The sequence below is a fragment of the Neodiprion pinetum genome, chromosome 3 (assembly GCF_021155775.2).
Source record: "Neodiprion pinetum isolate iyNeoPine1 chromosome 3, iyNeoPine1.2, whole genome shotgun sequence".
In the NCBI taxonomy this organism is placed as follows: Eukaryota; Metazoa; Arthropoda; class Insecta; order Hymenoptera; family Diprionidae; genus Neodiprion; species Neodiprion pinetum.
The window spans coordinates 6,676,224-6,698,085 of NC_060234.1; the positions used below are offsets into that span (position 1 = coordinate 6,676,224).

At 35.9% G+C, this 21,862-nt stretch overlaps 1 protein-coding gene across 3 annotated transcripts in view; it reads right to left on the reverse strand.

Annotated features, from left to right (window-relative positions):
* LOC124214561 (free fatty acid receptor 4-like) overlaps nucleotides 1-16,050 on the reverse strand; it is a 29,876-nt gene extending 13,826 nt beyond the window's left edge. The window contains exons 1-2 of one of the 3 annotated variants that reach the window (XM_046616954.2): nucleotides 15,887-16,050; nucleotides 15,274-15,792 (exon numbers count right to left, since the gene is read on the reverse strand). The gene's annotated coding sequence lies outside the window, so the exon portion shown is untranslated. Of the gene's footprint in view, nucleotides 1-8,137; nucleotides 8,156-15,273 lie in introns of those variants that run through there. The other 2 variants (XM_046616953.2, XM_069134037.1) reach the window with 2 other exon arrangements.
* Between the last annotated feature and the right edge of the window lie 5,812 nt (nucleotides 16,051-21,862).

Genomic DNA, 21,862 nt, shown 5'->3' on the forward strand with positions numbered 1-21,862 from the left:
AAAAAAAAAAAAGAAAAAAATACCCTCACCGCAAACGGTGAAAAGTGCACAGCAGGCAACTCGGTGACAGACGTGGGGTTGAGAGAAAAAATTTCGTCTTACAGAAAAACGGTTCAAGTCTGTTAAACACGTGGAGGAGATTTTTGGAAAGTGATTAATTACCCGAGGTTGACATCCAAGAGGCGTCGCGCGATAAGAGAACGTAAAAAGATGCCCTCAGCTTCAGTTTTTCCTTTGTAAAGATTTTTTTTTGACCTTGAAATACGCACGTGATATTACCATGCCTACTTATACATACGTATACATACATTGTATATATACTATAGGTACTAAACGAAAGGATATATGTTTTGCAGACTTTGCGAAGAATTATGGATACAACTAGATAATCATCGTTGAGTAACAGATGGACACACATTCTAAATGCAAAGTTGGAAATTAAAAAATTTCTTTTATCTATACTGTGTGGGAAAGAAAAATCGATGGGAAAAATTCAGAGATCTCTCTTATTGATACGAATTCGGAAGAATCATCACGAAAAAAATTCGGTAATTTGTAACGTTGGTGTGTCGATGAGTTTTTGAGGAAAAACTCCTTTTTCGCAGCCTTAGGGTTACCTGAAATTGAATACTGAGATAAATTTTTAGTTCCGGTTACCGCTCCTTAAATATTTTCATTTTTCACCACAATCGAAAAATATAGTTCTAGGTATAAAATGAAAATTAGTTTTGTAGCTATTATCGGAAAGTCTAGTATCCGTTACTATTCTTTCTCATTACGATCACTGTTACCATATTATTAATAAATTGACGTTAAAGCCTTATTTGACTAAAAAAGTATAGTAAACCTCAGAAACTGATTTTGCGTCGCAATAACCAAAAAAGGATCGACAATAGCGCAAAATGGTTACGCATACCTCGTTTTTCGTAATTCCAACAATATTCAAACAGTTCTTTTAACGATTCCTGTGTTACTGAATTTTTCTAGTTACTAAAACAAATGGAATTCTTATCAGTGAGTAAACTGTACATAACACATAAAATTCCCATTCAAATTCTACAAACTTAACCAATCTACGATCGTTATTAATTTGCAAGATAGAGTAAGATTTTTTAAATATTTCATTATGTTAAGGTTACTAACTTTAACCGGACAGAAAAAAAAAGAAACTGACCCAGACGCACACCGAGAGAAATTTCTAGCTTCTCAACTATTTTTGTTTATTACCATAACAAAAATATTTATGTATTTCTGGATATAGAATGCTAATGAGTTTTCTCGCTGTAACCAGAGAATCACTCGTACTATATTCTATTACAATATATGCGATAATTTGATGTAAGTGAGTGAAAAAATTGACGTTGAGACCTTAATTAACTAAAAAATGTGGCCATCTCTGTGTTTTCAATTCTTTGTGTAATTTCAATAAATATTATAATTACTTGCACCATATTTTCTTGTGATTCCAAAAACATTCAAACCATTATTGCAATCTTCTAAGATCTACTGCAAATAAAAATTTTTTCTTTGCGATATCATTTGGGTTACATACGTATTTCACTGTTATACGCAAGCGAAGACAGATGTTCTCTCAATTTACGATCTCCTTTGTACCTGAGCTCGACTCACTCCGAGTGTCGGCGATGCAGACGTAAAACCTACGTGGGTACAACTTTTTTTCGAATATTTGCACTGACAATGTCTCCGTAGGATTTCCCCACAAACACGACAGCTACTCGATCTCACGTACATAATACACATCGCTGCATTTCTGCAGAAGCTTGATACGTCTCTACTTTGGTGAGCATGAATTCATTTACGAGGTAGCTTCTACGATGTCTTTATTAAGTTCGCTGGACAGCCGAAAAATATCGTGAATTTTACGGGGGATCGTATAAAGGAGCGTGTAAGGTTTAAGGTTATGTAGCACTCCTACCCTTACCGACCGAGTAAGCTCGCCCTTCTTTTTTTCCTATATTAAATGAAAAAACGTGACGAAAGGGTTCGAATTTCGACGGTGCATCGCTCTTTTGTAGCGGAATTCAGGAAATTTATTCATATCCCGAGACGTGTTGGTATTCCCACATTTTCCGCATCTTAGGAGCCAAAAAGTGCATGGCTGAGATGCGTTGCGCAATTCCGGAAAGAATGAGGAGTAAAATAAGCCATCGTTAGACTGTTTTCAAGCAATATTGAGATCGTTAGACGAGAACTAGGAATTACATTTATTTCGTGGATAAAAGATGCTCGGTCGGTAAGGGTAGGAATACTGCACGATCTTAAGAAATGCTTCGAGCAAGGCCAAATGACTGATCCGAGTGTCTGTTTAATAATATTCCCGTGTAGCCTGCAGACGTCTGCCGCAGTTTGCTTTGTTGGAATATTTTAATGACTTTCATAGACAGAGAAAAATACGTTGCGATTTATTCGGAAAAATAATTTCTCAATAAAGAATAGCAGAGTAATTAGGACAATCACCGTCTCTCCATAATTGCCCGCTTTCGGGGCTCTGGGTGCAGAGCATTTTCGGAAATAGCGAGGACAAATTCTTTCCACGTTAAAATTCAAAACGAACAAAATTGTAGTCTTGTGAAAAGTTTCGATCGATGATGACTTCCGGTTCGTGAATTGCCTCTCTCTGTATGAAATTTAATAAAGTCGGCGTTCAACTTTTATACCGTCCTTGATAGTATGCGCTATTCGAGCGTGTACCCGAAGAAGAACTATAATAGCTTTTCTGTTTATCCTGTTAGTTTTTACAACAAAAATATTTTCTGGCATCGATGTTCTCAGCATTGAAATATCCTAGCTGACTTATAATAGCGATTAAAACCGTCCTGTGTGGGTGAATTTAAAATTAGAACGTTTGTCAGGTCCGCGCGTATGTATAATGCCCGTTGTGAAAATCGTAAAATCCTTAATTACACAGCGGCGACGATTCACGCTATTGCGGCACTGGTGGTGAAGACGATTTACTCACCCTTCCTCAAAATATCTCATCCGATGTCTCGTATAATAATCCCCGCTTAGTCCGATCACGGTTATTAAAACACGAGCAAACAAATATCCCCGCATTTCCTGATCAGGTTTCAAACGCTTTCAACAAAACCTACTGCCAAAATTTTTCTCAATTCTTTTATCAGAATTTGAATTTAAAAAAAAATATACGTGATGATTTTTTATTTTATTTCAGTCGAACAGCGAAAAAACTGGAGCAGCTCGTACATCATGAGATACTGTATCTATGGCGAATAAAATTTGTCACGAGACTTTGCAAAAATATCTCAAATCACGACCGATGTAAAAAATTCACTTAAATTTTTATTTTATTCAAATTCCTTTGTATCTAGTCTAAAACGGCTAAGCTCGGTTGTTGCTGATTCAAAAGTGAATTCAGATGGGATCCCAGACACTAGAGAAAAAAAATTTACCATCAAGATTTCAATCCGTGAGGAGACGCATGGTAATACATGTGCGTCTTATGGTGATGAAAAGTGGTGTTTGCAGAGCTGCTGTTAGATTTTAGTTATAACTGCCCGCCAAAGAACAAACACTGTCATAATTAACAGGACCTGAAGTTTGACCAAATACAAATACGACCCAAACGTACACAATCAATTATCGGGCACTGCGTATTTGACTGGCTATGTGTTGTACCATTATAATCCCATCGAATCCCCGAGGGTAGATTAATCGATGAATTTCTAATTCGAATTCACGCGCATCGTATTTGTGCATAAAGTGTGAAAATAGCCCATCGTATTTACCGTTCGGTGTTAGAGGAGTATTTTTGAGCCGCACAGTCGATTCAAGAACCGCAACGTGCATCGTACAACATTATTAACGTTCCGTTTCGAAAAACCGAATCGTTTCGGTGCCGGAAGTGGCTCCTCGCGTTTAAAATTGGCTTATTATATCCTCTCGTACAGCGTTTCGAATATGTAAATGTTTTTATCGCGTTGAAGCCGCCGTTTATTCTCGTCGAAATTCTGGCACATATTGCGGTATAATTCAAGTTAGATAATATCCACAGACGAGGATTTTAAGGCTTTGTAGAAACGACGTCGCGTCTAAGCTACTGCCGCGATATTTTCCGCGATGAACTATTTATTTGCCCAATTAGTGGGAGCCTTGCAACCACCTTTGAAAATCCTTATAGACGGTAATATTCCCAAATATCGAGCGTTGAGTGAGTTGATTGCGCGTATATATCGCTCTCGAAACGATCTGTTGCTGGTTTTATTGACACTATGTCATGGACTATATATCCCAAATTAAACAGACTTCGTACTCGGTGAATTATTCTCCCGGTTAATACCGGTGCCAAACTGGCAACCCGTCTTGTCTCTCCTGCGAAATCCGCGATATGGAAATTGGCGATGAGCGTATCAAACGAATTCTGCGAACTACATTTGACGCGGGTTCAGACGGATTAGGATTATTGCAGGTTGAATAATATCTCGGGGAAATCGTAATTAACCACCCGCAATATGTACACAAGTCGGATCGATTGCTTTTTACGATCTGCCGCGTGAGGCGCGGGAATGACAGCCTCCAGACATCGGCATCTGCAGCTTTTGAAATTGCGGAAATACGTAGTGCCGATCAATTGCTACACGATACTGAAAATACGTCGCACTCTCAGGCCTGCAAACAGTCCATTTTAAGATCTATGATAATTTTAAACCCAAGCCAACGATCGCTGATGAATATTATTTTGTGTAGCAAGAAGGCAAACCGAGTTTTTTCGGGCCGAGCGTAAATTTAAAACTAAGTCGCAGGTGAGACGAAGACGAAGATTGCAAATAACCGAGGCGAAAAGATCGCTGATTCCTTGTTGCACAAGATTCTTTGTGTAACAAGAGTACGAAGCACAAAATTGAGGTTAGGATCGCGCAATGTCAGTTTTACTTGCGACTGCGCGTGCGCGCAGTAAGGAATAGATATTTTTCGGTTCTACGCGCATGCGCAGTGCCAGACTCGCTCTACCGTCATAAAAACTGGAGCTTTGTGTACGGAAAACACGGGTTGAAAAAACGCTTCGAACATACTAGCGTTATGTAAAGAACGTTTCCGTTGGTTTTTCTCTAAATGATTGTAATATCCGTTACAGCTGCAGCATTTATCGTTATCGAAACGAGTCTACCGTTCGTATTTCATAATTTATAATATATAAGTACTTTCGCTTTTCAAATTTGATACCCACTTCAGTTTTACCGCATTTTTTCACCAATTTTATTCCCGAGAAAGTCGAAATATGCACAAAAGCCAAACTTGTATAAGATTCTTATTACTAAAAAAAGCCCTGGCAAGGACTGCGAAAGAAAAAGTTAAAGGTCATGCGGGGCTTTTCTTTTTCGTCTAGTTTATGATCGCTGGGAAATACAATTTTCAGTTATACGGGACGAAAACGTCTACACACCGCATTGGTCACTAATTATGCGTGGTAAATTAAAGTACTGATAAGAATCGGTTGGTATATATTAAATGTACATGTCTGGGGTTCTTCACTAATTAGCCAGAGCCACTTTTATCTTTTACAGTCAAAGATGCTTTGACATTGTCCAGACATTCGTTAACGTGACACACAAAGGAAGAAACAGACATTCACATGCTTTTAGGATTAACGGAAAATGGGTAGAAATTGGTTTTTGCATTAATTTCGACAGTTTGTTGAGGATACAATGAGCAAAGAAGATCCTTCAAGATTAACAGACCATCATGGTCTTCGGCTGATCGTGAGGATATGATTATTTCCAAATTCCATACGATTTCTTTCCGTAACTGGATTTTTGGTAAGGTTAAAAATGGTAGAGAGTTTAAAAAATTTGCTTGATCGGTTGCAGCAGGCTTGTATACCTAATCCTACCCGAAACAAATCAAACTAAACCTAAAACGAACGACCGCACGTAATTCGTTTCTGTAATAATCAGTAAAATAAAGTTTACTAAAAACACTTGGTTTTTTGCGTTGGAAGCTAGAATTCACTTATCGTTAAACAGCAAAAACGGGAATAAGTCCCGGGTTTTTCTTCCGTCCGACCATCCGAAAATCTTATCTTCGAACCACTCAACCACCATAAGGTTGTAGGTGCAAAGACCAGACCAGGCTCATGCGTAAAAACTTGTCGGTTCAAGGATTTCGAAAGTTTACACGTGCACAATGACGGACAGGAATTACGGACCTCTGGCCAAGAAGCACTTGGCCCGTTATTTACAACGACTTTATCCTCCGGCTCAAGCTATTAAGAAATCCAACATAAAACGACTGATTAGAGCGATAGATTACTGAACTAAAATTTTGTCCGTTATACCCTGAGCATAATATTGACTGCACGATTTTAAACGAAAATGAGAATTATAAATTGTCTGCAATCAAAGGGTTTAAAAAACGGAGAGAAACTGTTTTTTTCTTTGTTCCAATATTATTCGTTGCTTGAATTCATCGCTTGAAAATAAAAAAAAATAAAAATTAAAGTTGAAGCATTTTTTAATATTCCCGTTCAAATAGAGTTTGCGCGTTAGAATTGGCTCGTAATCTAATTCAGATGAATTATCTATATAATCTTATTCGAACTGCCCGGAGAAATTCATTTTCATTGCAGTAGATGAAATTAAATTTCTTCGATAAATGAGGAGATCCTGCAGTCTAAATTTATAAAATTGGGTTCGAGATGTAAAAGTAGAAAAATTTCTATATCCCGAAACCTGGAACCACGGAGACCGTAAACTTCATGCAATCTATCATGCCTGTACATTTTGTAATTACGCCATTAGATGGTATTTTTTTCTCTCCCTAAGGCACGAAGTTAATTCGATAAGATTTATCCGAGTCAAAGCCTGTATGTTTTCCGGCACCGTGGTTGGAGATTATTCATTTTGCTTCGGCCGTTAGGCGTTCCACGAAAAGCCAATTGTACACCTAATTAGCTCAAGCGTTCCGACCACAAGCGTTCTTTCTTACATGATACGCAGTTAATACGTCTCATTCAACGTTCGTTACGTAAGCTGTTTAGATCAACAGTATTATGAGTATACATAAATAAATACTGACCGTCCGTCCCGGCTTCGGCCGCATCCAAATTTAATGTAACAAAATGAAAATTCTAATGAGATAAAACGATCTATCTACTTACAGTCAAGAATATTTTTATGACAGCCTAATCTAAGCTAACCTCTATCTGTAAGAGTTTAGGCACCTTTCGTATAAGTGTGTGATCCCGTTCTGACTTAGTTTACAAATATCGTTACATCTTCAAAACTATTGGTCTGGTTGTAACGAAATATAGCTTAAGACGTGGCCAGATGTTGTACCTATCCGCAGAAAAAAAATAAATCAAAATCGGTTCAGTAGTTCCGGAGTTATAAGCGAATATGCGGACAGACAGACTTTGAGTTTTATATATAGGGTATTCCACGCCAAATCGATCAGGGTGTGGCCTTGACCTCTCGGATTTGGTTCGAGATTTTTTATATTGTTCTTCCAGCTCTAAAAGGTATTTAACCTGTTTTTCAGAATTTTTTGAATCAATTTATCTTATTTATGATTTTTGAGAACCAACAAGTCTTTGAACGTGATTTAAAAATTTGAGAAAATTCTCAAAAATCTTGAGTCAGTTATCAAAATCTTTAAACCCAGACCCAGAGCCAGCTGGCATTTGCTTTTACTTTTTTTTGAGCATTTACTAAAAATAAAAATTGAAAAAATTAGATTCAATAGTTGGACTTTTGCAAGCTGCTGTTTAAACATTTTTCTGCATAATCCAGCATTTCATTCAATTTTTCAATTAGCTTTTCCAGAAGACATGCTGCTTTTCAAAAATGATAAGTAAAATAAATTTACTCAAACGAAAACTGAAAAAATTTGAATGCATTTTAGAGTTCGAATAACGCTATAAAAAATTGCGGATCAAATTTGAGAGGTCGAGTGTTAAACCCTGGTTACTTTGGCGGGGAACGCCCCATACATAGAGATAAAAAATATGTACGTATATATTTTTGTTGTGCGTACGTGGAAATTCAAGCCGAACATCTGCAACGATCGATTCTATAACAAACCATGTGTAGCTATACACTAATTGGTTTTTTCACTCACCGGAACGAATTTGACGAGCATGAAATTGATGTTTATTTATTACCAGCAACCATGCAGTTATCACTCCTCCTAATAACCTCTGAAAGATGTAACAAATAAATTTTAAAAAGAATTGACGCAACCTTTTATAAAAACGAAAAAATTGTATATATATATTTTTATCTATACATGCACTTTACTGAGAAATAGCTAATTGTAATTGTTTTATGGACAAAACTTTGTGAATTTGCAATTTGTAGGGAATTCGAATAGAAATAAAGCGAAATATTTGCTACTTCGTTAAAATTCAACTAGCATCGCAATTGCGTTTTTGGCGTTGAGAAAAGAAAAAAAAAAAAAAACAAAAAAACAAAGCTAGAACAAATGTAACCTCTCTGAATTTGTTATTAATTGGTCCGTTCCACTCGACTGTATTCACAGTTTAATTCAAACGGTGTCAGTAAATTTAAACCAATGTATTTAGTCTAAAATAACTGTGTCACCAACAATATGAGAAAAATCACGTTTCTCATGAAAATTTAACGGATATTATTTTGTCGCAAAAAATCGTTAAGAAACGCGATTCATTTGCAACAAGATTTTTCAATTTTTGCCAAATAACGGAACAGCGTCTCATTCGAATTCAGCTCGGCTGACTTCGGTTACGTAATTTATTTCTTTCGAGACTTTGACAGACCTATAAGTTTGACGAATCCTTAAACAATCGACCGAGGACAAAAAGTCATTTTTAGGTACCTAGATGATGCTTGTTTTAATCGTCTGGAGAGCCTCGACTCGTTAATTGGGATCCTAACTTCGAGTGTTTCTCAGCGGCGAGTGACGTTTCCGACTCGCTGTTTACACGATTCGTAATCACGGGTTGATGACGTGATTCTATTCATCGTCGAGTGTCAAATTGCGTTGAAATTTTTATTCCCCCCCCCCCCCCCCCCCCCCCAATTTTTGGACTAAATACGAAAATTTAGCAGCAGATAGTGTCGAATTGACAGCAAATCGTGTTATTTGTAAGTCCTCGCTATAATATTGTTTTCAGTGGAAAAGAAGAGCTGCTGGAATTTGGGTTACCAAAAATCGAAAAAATCATTCAATTCAAGCAACTTTTCGTTAATCGAAACAACAACGTTTTACTAATCAATATTGTGAATAATTTTTGAATCATAACCGTTGCCTTTTGTCTTCCTTATATATTGAATCGACAAGCTTTGTCCCCGATGAAATAAAATTTAACATTCTATTTCGTCGATATTCATTCAAACTACAATGTAAAACTTATTTTCATATTATTTCCGTTCCTGCTTCTTTGTCAATTCGTTATCAGAATTTCGTGCGATAATCGGTGGTTTCCAGTGGCTTTTAAAATAATCTCCGACGACAAGCTGCAGATAAAAGATTGCAGGCTATTGTCCTTTATAATCATTGTATTTGTTATTGTGTGTGTCTGTTTTTTTTTTTTTTCTTCCTTTTTTTTTAATCTACAAACCGGAAGTGACAATCACCAGCAGATTCGCGGTCGAAATGCAAAGTCCCGACGGACTTGAAACAATTTGATCATCGTTGTTGATGTGGTTTTTTTTTTTTTGCTTTCGGAAAGATTCGGAAATAAAGCGCGATTAAAAACTAATTCGGCATCGGGTAAAAACAATCAAAAAAAAAACGTGTTTTAGCTAAATATTTCGTGAACAGATTTTGCGACTACGTGTATCGAACGTTTATTCGTTTATGTGTGACAAAAAATGAAAAAAAAAAAAACCACTGACAAAAACAAACGTTAAATCATTGAGCAAATGACTTATCACCTAGGAATTAAAGAATTTGTCGAAACAAAGTGTAAGTTTAAAATCCAATATCGTGAATGAAATGCGTAAAAAAAATCTACCGATACACGCTCTTCGCACACTGTTCTTTTGACAGTATTTTCTTCGCCACGTGACTTCACTTTTGTACTATAAATCTCGATCCATGAGACCATGGTGATAATTGTGCACGTATTCATGGAGCTGCACGTGATCTGATTGCATAATGTGAAAATAACAAGACTTTACCGAAAACAAGGAACCATTTACAAGCCCAATACCGCTGGAACTTTATACATATTATATATATATGTATATATATGTATGTATGTATATGTATATATTGTATAAACGTACATACATACATACGCACCCTTAGATACATCATTTGTCGTGTTTATCACGGTAGGATGTTGACGCAGTTACTCTAAACACATGAAGTCTATAAAAAGAGGTTGTATCGCTGTACGTTATACACGAATGTGCGTACATATATATTATTTTTATATATATATATATATATATATATATATATATATATATCAACCCTCGCAGTGTGGCGACGAGTCTAATTCACTCCAATTAAAGTCTCGTTCCTGAAACTATTGATGTCCGACGAAAGAACGAATGAACGAACGCGCGGAGTGATTAAGACAAATTCAATCATTTGTTGCATTAACCGCCGTCACACCATCCATTCATCCACCTTCGCAGCCACCACGGAGAGAATAAAGGAGCTGATCTTACTCAAAGTTGCGGTAGAAGAGAGAATCAGATTCGGTTTTTTTTTTTGTTTTCGGTGATACATACTTCGTTGAATGAAATCTGCTACATTTATAAAAAACAAAATATAGTTGACGCGCGTATTTTTTTTTTGGTTTTTTTTTCTTTTTCTCACTTGCAGTAAAAAAAAAAAAAAAATGTCCGGTACAAGGATGATCTGCGACAATATAACTCGTAGCATAAGAACGTTGAACAAGTTAACACCTGGATTGTGAAATGAAAATCGTATCTTCGTTGCACGACGTAAAATCTTTCAAGCCTTGAACCTGTCATTTATGACGGACGGAAGTGGAATAGAGCCATTGGTGAGTGAAGGAAAAAAATTGGGTTGTAAGATAAGTTCAAAGACGCGAAGAACGTCTCTATTTTTTTTTTTAAAAAACGTAGGACGCGTAGCGGAGCCTGCTGAGTATATATACGAAAGGCAGTATCTCTTATTTGCAGTGAGCTTTCTGTTTCTAAACAACCCATCAAAGTTGGAAGAAATATTATTTCTTTTTCCGAAAAATTTACGAATTATATACATATGTATCGTGAACGAGGCGAATTAGAAGCTTGGAATGAGTTTTGGAGTAAGTTAGTAATAACCGACTTTGTTTAACAGCGAAAAATTATCTGGTATTAAACTATGTGCGCGTTTACGATCGATTTTTTTATTCGGTATTTAATTTGTTACGTAAAAGTTTATGGCGAGTTTAACATTTCTGTAGGTTGTTAATTGGGTTTGAAACCACGAGATTCGTGTATTCGTCATGCTTTGGACAAATATTATAAATCGGCAATGAAACACGCGAGAGGGTTCAAACAAAAGTGAAATTGTTGCTTGGAATTCGCGTTGTATTTTCAGTTTCGGTCGGAACCTCTTGCATGTTCCGTTTCCGAAATTTAGCCAGTGAAAAATGGCGGAAAACATGTTTACCAGTGGCTTTTGGTCGCAGGTAAACAACGAATGAACTTTTCCCTTGTTCAAACGAAGTTCGAAACGTGGCTCAAGGCTTAAAGCTTTGGTTGAAAATTTCATTATACTCCTTTTTCAGGTTAAACTCCATCGGGATATGCTGAAAACGCGTGTTTCCAGGTTATTGAAGTTCCGTCATTTATAAAAGAAGAAACTTTTTGCAATTAAATTCGGCTTCAGTGTTCAGGAAATATCCCGTGTTCTGCTTGATTTTGTTTCCGATGTTTCAAACAGTTTTTTTTTTAACGAGACCTGTCTTACTGAATTTTCTCCAGTTACTTTAACAAATAAAATTTTTCTCAGTGTAGATTAATCTGTGTATTTCAATGCTGAGATCGTAAAACATACGCGCAGTTTTCTAACCGAAGTTTGATAAACAATGCCGGGATATCAGGTTCGCGAGTGCATAACTGTAGGGTTAAAATTTCTTTTCATCCCATCCGATTTCATTTTATTCTTCTTTCTTTCGACCCGTTTGGTTCTAAACAAGAGGGTGAATCACACATTTTAATACTCGTTGCGCGAACGAGTTTTGCCAGAGAAGTCATCCCGGTCTGTTGAAAAGAACGACAAAGGTCTGAAACGCAGGATGGAAGGAGTTGAAAGTTAAACGATCGTGAACTTTGCACGTAACGCGATGTGAGATGAATGTGGTTTTTGCATGCAGGCAAGGAGGCTCAAAAATATTGCGTTATTTTACACCTAAATAGTGACAACGTGGCGTGATGCGTGTTGATCTTACGAAATGACGTAACAATAATCAGAAGTAGCAAGAAATCAACTCGCAGAGGCCAAACCGCAGCTTCCGATTTCGTGGTTGAACTGCAGTGTGATTAAAACGTCAACCAACGTCAACCAGCCAGCCTATTTGAAGGAAAAATGAAAGTTTCGTTTCTCTTGTCGTTAACTCAATTTTCTCAGACAATGCGATACTTTTTTTTTTCACATAGCGATAATGATAATCGGAACTTGATGCAGTGACAAAAATTCCTGTTATTCCTTTGAGTCATACTTTATTATACTGACGATAAGTCAGCTTTTTTAACAAGACAACAATTTGCTGACACCAAAAACATAAAATTTATGTAAAACATGTATACGCGTAGAGGGGTAACTTTCTCGGTAATGAATTATTTCATCAACTTTGACGATCTTTTTCAATAAAATTGTTTCTAACAATGAGAATTCACATCATATCGCAATAACGACTGTAGGGTATCGAAATTCTATTAGTATACTGTCAGAAATAGCAAAAAAACCGCAAATAGATATTTTGAAAAATTCTCTAAATATGCAAAAAATGGTTATAAAACAGATGGGAAGATATACTTCCCACTATGACTCAAAGGGTCGTACAAGTAAACGTGCATATTTCTCACCGAATTCCGAAATTTCAGTTCTGATTTTATAAAATTTTTTTACTACGGAGCTAAACATTTTTTATCGCGGAAATAAGAAGCTTTACTAAATGAGGTCCATTTCAAAGTACTCTCTCTTTTTAATTTCTTTTCTTCGTCACTCAACTTCTTTTGTCTTTTATGTTTTTTCGCTATATATATATATATATATCTGTTGAAAATTGAAAAATCATGCTATATAAGCTGAAGAAAAACACTAATGAAGTCCAAATGACAATCTTATCTAAAGTTGTTTAGATATAATAATGTTGCACAAGTCATTCCCTCACTTTTAAATGTGACAAAGGAACGACGACTTCGAATAAAAGCTACTGCTTTAACATTTTCTGTACGCATTTTATTCCCCAAAACTCAATAAGAACAATTCAAACATTCATACATATTGATTTACCTTTATATACGTACAGTGAGGTAATGACAAAGAAAAATGCAATTTTGATATAATTTCAACCAAATGCTTTTTCACACGACTCACTTCAGTGTTGAAAAGAAACCGCAATTTTTTTTTTTTTTTTTTTCTACGACGATATCTCGATTTTTGTTTCAAATAATCTTACTGTAAATAACTTGCATTTAAATACAAATGTTACATCGATAATAAATTCATGTGACTCGATACTAATTACTCGGGACTTGAATTTGAGAATTTGGTGAGAAATACCCATATATTCATTCCATCAATAATTGGTTTCATTCAAATATGACGAACTGAAATATAATTAATCTACTAATTGTTAGATCAATCAACAAGTAAATATTGTCCAATGTCTAAGGTCTTTTCGGATAGTTTTAGGCGATTTGAAATTGTCAAATAATCGCTTTGATCGAATAAAGTTTACGCAAATTAAATTTTTTTAATATCAATCAAGCAAACAGATTTCAAAAGTCTTGATTATTTGACTAGTCCTTGACTGATATTGACTTTTCGTTAGAAAATAAATACAGAATCAAACAATCATTGCGTTTATCTTTTAGAAAAATTATTAGATTCTGTTGCGTTTTATTTGAATCAAACAAATTGTTAATCGAATAGAAAAAAAAAAATCAGGAAGAAAAATCAAATACATTTACATATGAAAAATGAGATAAATGGAACGATTGACTCGAAATTTGACAATCCTCTTTTCTACGGTTCAAATATTTTTCCGATCGAATTGCAAATGGATTTTTACAAGTTTTTTAAACTACGTTTACAAGTTTCGCAAACTATGTGAGTCTGGTTTATGAATTTCAATCGTTTCGCGATACAGTTTGAAGAAGAAAAAAAAAAAGCTCATGTCTTAACAAAGTGAAAAGAATAGGATAAAGTTACACGATTAGTTTCTAAGGTGCGGTTTAACGCACGAGTGATATCGGGACGAAAATATATATATAATGCGACGTATATCTGTGAGACTTGATAAAACATTCATGCAGCGTAACGACATACGGGTGATTGTAAGTTCACAATTTAAGTAAAAACATGTAAGGTAAATATTCAACGTATATTTCCAAAGAAAATTCAATTATTTTGATTTTCCGGAGAAGATGAAAATCATCTGATTGCAAAATAAAACTGGAAATTTAGAGTTTTGGATGCAGTGTATCGTAATCTGCTTGTTTGAAAACTTGGCGTTTCATTTTTCTGTTTCTTTTTTAACATTTCAACAAGCCAAGAATCTGAAATAAATCCCAGAGTGCAGTTCGAATTATGACTCGTCATTTTTAGTCTTCGAATTACTTCTTTCTCCACAGTTTTCCAAAAAAACCACGTTTATCCGAGAGAAGAGAGGAGGAACAGAAAAATAGCTGCAGCATCGTGTGACAGAGATGATTCACGTTCGGATTCGGATTTTGCTTTTGAGACTCTATTAAGCACGCTTTGTTTAATTCCTGACGAATGAATGGTAGAAAAAGTTGTTTTTGTTCACCTGTGTAATTTATTCGATTCGCCTGGTTCGACAAGACATATATATATATATTCGAGTCAAATAAACGACGTCGTTAGTACCGCCTTTTCATAGTCTTGTTTCGTCGAATATTCGACGAGTTTAAACAAATATATTTTTCACCATTTTCATCGTCAAATTCTATTCTACCAGATAAAAATTTTAAGCAACCATCTCGAGTTACACTTTGAGTAAAAAAAGAAGAAAAAAAAAAAACCCGAGTGCATTTACGTTACACCTGTTAAGAGTTTATGAAAAATGACAAATCATAGTGGAAAAATGTGTTTAAGTATACTTACTAATTAGCGACACGATTCACTTTCTCCGTCACCTGCCTCGTTGTTCCTTCTACCTTCCACTGTAACTGAATAATTTTTCAGTTCGAAAAATTGGGTCTAATTCATATTGAGTATTTGAATTTTCATTCTACGCACTGTTCCCAATCACGATTGAAGTTCGTTGAATCACTTTCACTCAATTTCAATTCGTGCCAATTAGCTGTCAAAAGTTTGAAATTGGTACGTCAGGCTCCGGCTCGATCAATCCATCAATTTCCAAATAAGTTAATCACTTGGAAAAGCGCAATCACAGATCTCTGTGTAGTTGAAAAAAAAAAAAAAAAATTTCCAACGAACATACAAAAAAATCGTCTTCACTTCTCGAATCGCACTATTCTTCCAGTCACTCGCAAATGTCAATTAAACGTAATACGTAACGGTGAAAAATTATTCGCTCACTTTTTCCATACAGCGACAGCTGCGCTGATTACATTACATAAACGCGAGCTTAATTCTTCGATTTTAAAGCGAAAAATGGTCCTGAAAATACAAGCGAACACGTGGAATCGTTCAGCAAAATTTATCGCGAATCACGGGCTCGGACATTCGTGTATAAATAAAAATTTGCTTTCACATTTAACGTGTAACTTCGCGTCACCGTGACATCAAGTCACGAATGCGTGCGCGATTCGGTAAGAACAAATTTTACTTCAGGCACTTTTCGGAGTGGATTTCTCCGCGGTCTAGCTCCACGAGAGCACTTCATTCACCGAACGATTCCCGCCGACTAACGACGCCAGGCTCTTCGCATACCACCCGCTTTACTATCAGAAGAACGAACTCCCGACGCGGCGTCCCGACGCCATGCGCTTTGATGCACCCTCCGAGTTTACAGCGGGGTTGCAAAAATTCCCTGCATTCACCCCGTCCGAACAAGGAACATTTGCATAATTGTGTTTCAGCGCAGGAACGCGGTTCTTTCACATCGTGCATTCCCGTGGATATAAGTTGATAATTTTCACCGCTCTTCGCAACGACGTCTTAATAGAGTAGCAGCCCGTTACGGCTCTGCTCGATAATATATTTTCAATTATTACTTTTGTGGAAAAACTATTGGATATAGCGGTTGTTCTGGCAAACTTGTTTTTTGTTTTTTCTGGAGCTTGAAAGCAATTTTACCCTATCTGTAAGAGTTTAGTCAGCCTTCGCATAAGTATGCGATCCCCTTCCGATTCGGATTAACCCTTTCAGTCGCATAAGCCGCTACAGTGGCGCCCTTTTTTCTTTTTTTTTTTTTTTTATGTTTCGTGCAAGGTTCTGTATTTTTTTTTCAATCTTCGGGTAAAAAAATTATTGAACTTTGGAACGATGAGAATTTTTTGTTAATTTTTTGTTGGCGGAGAAATTTGACGATGAACGTATATTAAAAACGCTTGGTATTCATTGGTTGACAAACAGAGATCTCAGAATGGCCATTCGATTTACTAAATTCAATGCGCAGGGGTAGTTTTCACCCTCCTTAGGGGTGCGTATAGATAGTATAGAGGGTTGCGCATATTCTCGGCCTGAAATTGTACCGTCTGTAAATATACATATATATATGTATAGAGTGAATTCCTAACTACTGCAACACGCGCTACAATCCGAGAGCGACTGTTTGCCAGGGCAACCAACCTTCATAAACGTATCCTCAAAAATTGTGACAATTGTCAATGTTGAGCACGACTGCCAGTGAGCCCAAACTGTTGAAATTTTTGAGGTTATGTTTACGACGGTTGGTTACCCTGAAAAACAGCCGCTCTCGGATTGTAGCGCGTGCGCATTAAATATTAGCAGACGACGGACCGTGCAGTCGTTAAGAATTCACCCTGTGTATATTAAATTGAACGCCTAGAAAAGAGCTGCAATAATACATTTTGATAAAGATGGACATATTGAACATTGTTATTTAAACAAACAATCTATACCCTACTGATTATTTACATCCGATCCAGTCTCAGTTTCACACAAAATGAAATCACGTAACAAAAGAAAACTTCCGTAAATTGGGACAAATTTTGGAACTGTGACAGGACCTTGTTAGGATTCTGATAAAAAAAAGTTTTCGCTAGGGTTGACATATTTTTCATCAATGGATTATTCATTTTGTTAAATTATTACTATTATCTTGCTATTTATCAAGGATACATAAGGCATACGTATTTAAATAAGAAAATCATTCATCAAACCCTTTCGCAGGCAGACTTATCATGTATAACGCAGAACGGAAACGCATAAAAGCGTCTTCTTGAGATCCAAATTCTATACATTTACATCATGTAGATTAATTATATTTACCATATATGCACATATACATATATATATATATATAATTCACGTAAATCTCATTCAAGAACACTGTCTAAAACAATGTTGATAATTCACCCAGTTTTTACCCCATTTCGGGTGTTTTTATCAGCTTTATTAAATTTTTGACATCAGATTCGCGTTCAGCGTCGAAAAATATACAGGAAACGTATAAATGAATTTCCGTGCCAAGAAGAAAAAAACTGGATTTCGTAACTGAGGTGTTGAGAAAGCCGTTATATTTCCAAAACTGTTGGTCTGACCGTAACGAAATGAAGCCTAGAATCTAGTCAGACGTAACTATACAAAAAAAAAAAAAAAAAAACGAATCAAAATCGGTTCAGTGGTTCTGGAGTTGCAAGCGAACATACGGAAAATCAAGTTTATGACGAATTGTAAGTCAGTTTGAGTACTAAAATTTTGATAAAATATTTTCTGGAAACTCTATCTCGTACAGTCCGACGTGAAAAAATTTTTTTTCACTGCAGGCTGCGCGATTTTTCAATATATCTAAGATTCTAGTTGATTGATTTATGGAAGCTCGGAGAAACAGCGAATCTCAATTTAAATCGGACCTTCGGCAATCCTGGTAAAAATTTCGTTAGACGCGGATAGAAAAGCCGTACCAAAAAACCGTAAATAAACGGTTTTTGGACAGTTTCTTCGTTTAACAGAATTTTTACCAGGGAAGAGCAGAATCGTACTTTAACATCACAACGCGAACTCGAGGACACGTGTCAATTCGAATTTATTTGAAAATATCTTGCGAAAGTTGAAAAAAACGGCGACAAAATTATACCCATAGAAAAACGTTAAAGAATCGGGATAAAATCGACGTTTGGTAGTGAAGTTTCACTCGTACGATAGATTACGGTTAAATATGCGCGGGCACTGAACTCGATCGGTATCAACGATCGCGCTCTAATCGAAAGGTTAGAGGCATTGTCAGAGGTCGTCGGTGCTTGGATTAGCATAATTGTATTTTCGAAAGCCCCAGCTGACGATATGCATGAGAGTAATCTAAGCTCGTTTATCACGGGCACTGCCTATGGAGTCCGTAAAAATGATTATCGCATGGTGTATCCGGTGCGTCTATTTCAGGCTTTTACGAAAACCACCCTTACGCCCGATGAAAATTACCTACAATTAAATATGCGCAGCTGGATTTGGATTTTTTTCTCATAGTTGCAAAGCCTGCATATTCATGGTTTTAAATTCACGCCGGACGCATATTCTATAAGTTGTGTGTTTCAGCGAGGTAATTTACATTTTAATCTCCAATTCCCCGGAATCTTTGTTTGCGCTTACATCCATCCACTTTTTATTTACGTTACCCATATAAATATAATATTTAATCGAGAGATTACACTTTGAGTGGTTTCGGTTTACTCGTAACTTGAGCAGCGGTTCTATTCAAATTTTAGAATCTATTAGTATTCGTTTGTCGATAATGCTGAATAACTTTCATTGAAAACTGTAATTTATACCGAGGAAAATTTCGTTTTTTACAGCAACTAGACAAATTCAGAAAGCTTCTATTCGCGACGTATGAAAATATACTTGTCGATAATTTTACTCGAGTTTGTACAAAACTGACGTATCAAAAAATTATCGTCAATCTGTCCGACGTGAACAAGTAAATTTGGTCGTTTACGTAAGTCAGGCAGTCGTTGGTCTGACTTTATTTTTTATTACCTTTAATACGAAATTGGAATACCGTTTGTTCTCAAGTGATTTCGAGTAACAGTTCAAACAGTCAAACCAATATACGAGAACCGAAGTTGAATACGAGTGTCTTACGCAGTCCGATCGAAAAATAAGTGGTTTCGGACCTCGGAGTTCGTTTGTAGACAAATAAACGGAGACGGTACAGTTTCTTGCGTAACCTGAGTAGATAGATGAACGAAAAAGACCGATTGCTGTGAAGTTGTAGGTACTCAGGCGTCCGTTTTTATGCGTCATCCAATTTCAACTCAACTTACGCACATGTGCTCCTGACTTTTACGATTTTCCAATTTGCTTATCATCGAGTGTCTCGGTAAAACCTACGTGTAAGATATTCAATTTTTCCTCCGCCCGTTTGAAATCCAATACTTCGATAAAACGCGATATTGTCTGATAAAAGTAACACCCGAGTTCAAGAAAAGGCGACTTAGAGTGCACTTGGGAATTCAAAACGCCTTTGCTTTACTTCAATCGACTGCAATCGATGTCAAATTACTTCAAGTGGCACTCCGATCAAACACTTCACTTCTTTTCACATGGCTACGCTATTTCATTTGTATACACGTTATGAAGTTTAAATGTCCTCAAGTCACTTCAAACAACGTTATGTCTGTCAGCATCGCTTTAAGTGAGTTCAAATAATTTGGCTCACCTAATTTCGAGCGAGTATGCATGTTATATTTGTCGCATCGTCACTTTTTTTTTTTATTAAAGCAGATAACAAAAACCAAAGTTTGAAAAGTGCTCTTAATATATTGAAGGGTGGTCGTTGGTCTGAAATTACAACAATTTCAGTAGATGTAAAAATAAATAAAATAAATTGAAAACGGGACTCAGATTAATTCACTACAGTATTTTTCCAATCCAGATGTCTCTAACAATTTAATGATTTTCTATTCTTCGACATTACGAATGTTTGACATCACATTTCATTCGAATTGATGTAAATAGGGATCATCTTGTCTTCGATCCTGAAAACCTGAATCACATGTTGAAGTATATTACTATTTATTAGAATGATGAATCTTTCAGGCTAATTCTGTTTGAACTCGTAACTCGATCGTTTCATGATTTTTTGTGCAATTTCACATTTCACCATTTTTGGATGAAACGAATTAGAACGTATTTTCCCTTTTTTTTTTATTTTCAAACGCGCATCAAAATTTCGGTAGAACATCTCAATTAGAATATCTCAGCAAAATATGAGCTTTTAATATTGATATTTACAGATGCCTGTTTTATTTTTTCCATTTTCCATTTAAATAACAGATGAGAAAAATCGAAAAATTTTTGAACTTTTTTTTCTCTCGTAAACAGTTTGACTTATAAACTGTCTAAACATAAATTGTTACAAGAAATTTCACGCTCTACAAAAAAGTGCTTAAATAGAAATCTACTAATTCTGATCGATTAAGAGATATTCAAGACGACTCAAAGTTTATAGGCGAATATCTCGTACCATCAAAATATAGGGGAAAAAAAAAACAAAACGTAAATTTCAGTTCAAGTGTAGAAAAGCACAATACGAAGTCATCAGACTTCTGACGATTCTATATATCATAGCTTTAAGTGAAGTAAAATTTGTACATTGTGAAATTCTGCAGATCTGATTTTCGGGTGTTTTAAAAATTTTATATCCTGACCGTAATATTTTCGGGTCGAGGTGAAAACGTAGAAGGATCAGAAAATAGGAAGGGCAAAGTATCGAATTTTCATAGATGCGAAAGTCCGTTGTATAAGATTTTTGAAATAGAAAATCGAAGGATAAAAAGTGAGAATGACGAATGGTCAAAGTATAAAAAGACAAAAAATACAATGGCAGAATGAATAAGAATATATCAAAATTACTACGATTCTCCGTTTTGCTTTTCTATGCTTGCGCTCTCCTATTTTTATTTTTCTATACTTCGACTTCCTTCGCATAAAATATTCTGTCAAATGGATTTTTACCTCGATTTTCACGTTTTGGAAAATTTCATTTTGTGACTCGTTGAACGGTTGTCCATTCCAAAAATAAAAAATATATACATGCTCAACACGCATCAATGCAAAGTTGAAAACTTGAAAAACAATCAGTTATCCATTGTAACGTGATATAAATTTAGGAAACATCTGCCAAAAAATAAATAAATAAAATAAAAAATAATCAGACATCTTACTTGAAAAAGACAGAATCGAAATTATACATTGAAATTTTTTTTTTTTTTACCCACCCTTGAATTTATTTCAGTTCTGAAAGATTATGGAAAGAATTCCGCAGAGTGCAAAGAATAAATTGGACCGCCACGCGTTCGCAAGTTTTTTATACAGCCTGCCTGCACACGTGCAGTCTGAAACTTTCCGAGGTATTGAATTTCGTCTTACGCAAAAAGGACTTCCTCAAAGGCAACTCAACGCCACTAGGGGACTGACACTACCTACCCTATGCATCCCAGACCGTAGAGCTAATGGGGCAGGAAGGGTACAAGGGTAAAAACCGAGGGCGACGCTTTGCCAACCCCTGTAAGGGTCGGTCACGAACATCGGTGTCGTGGCTTAT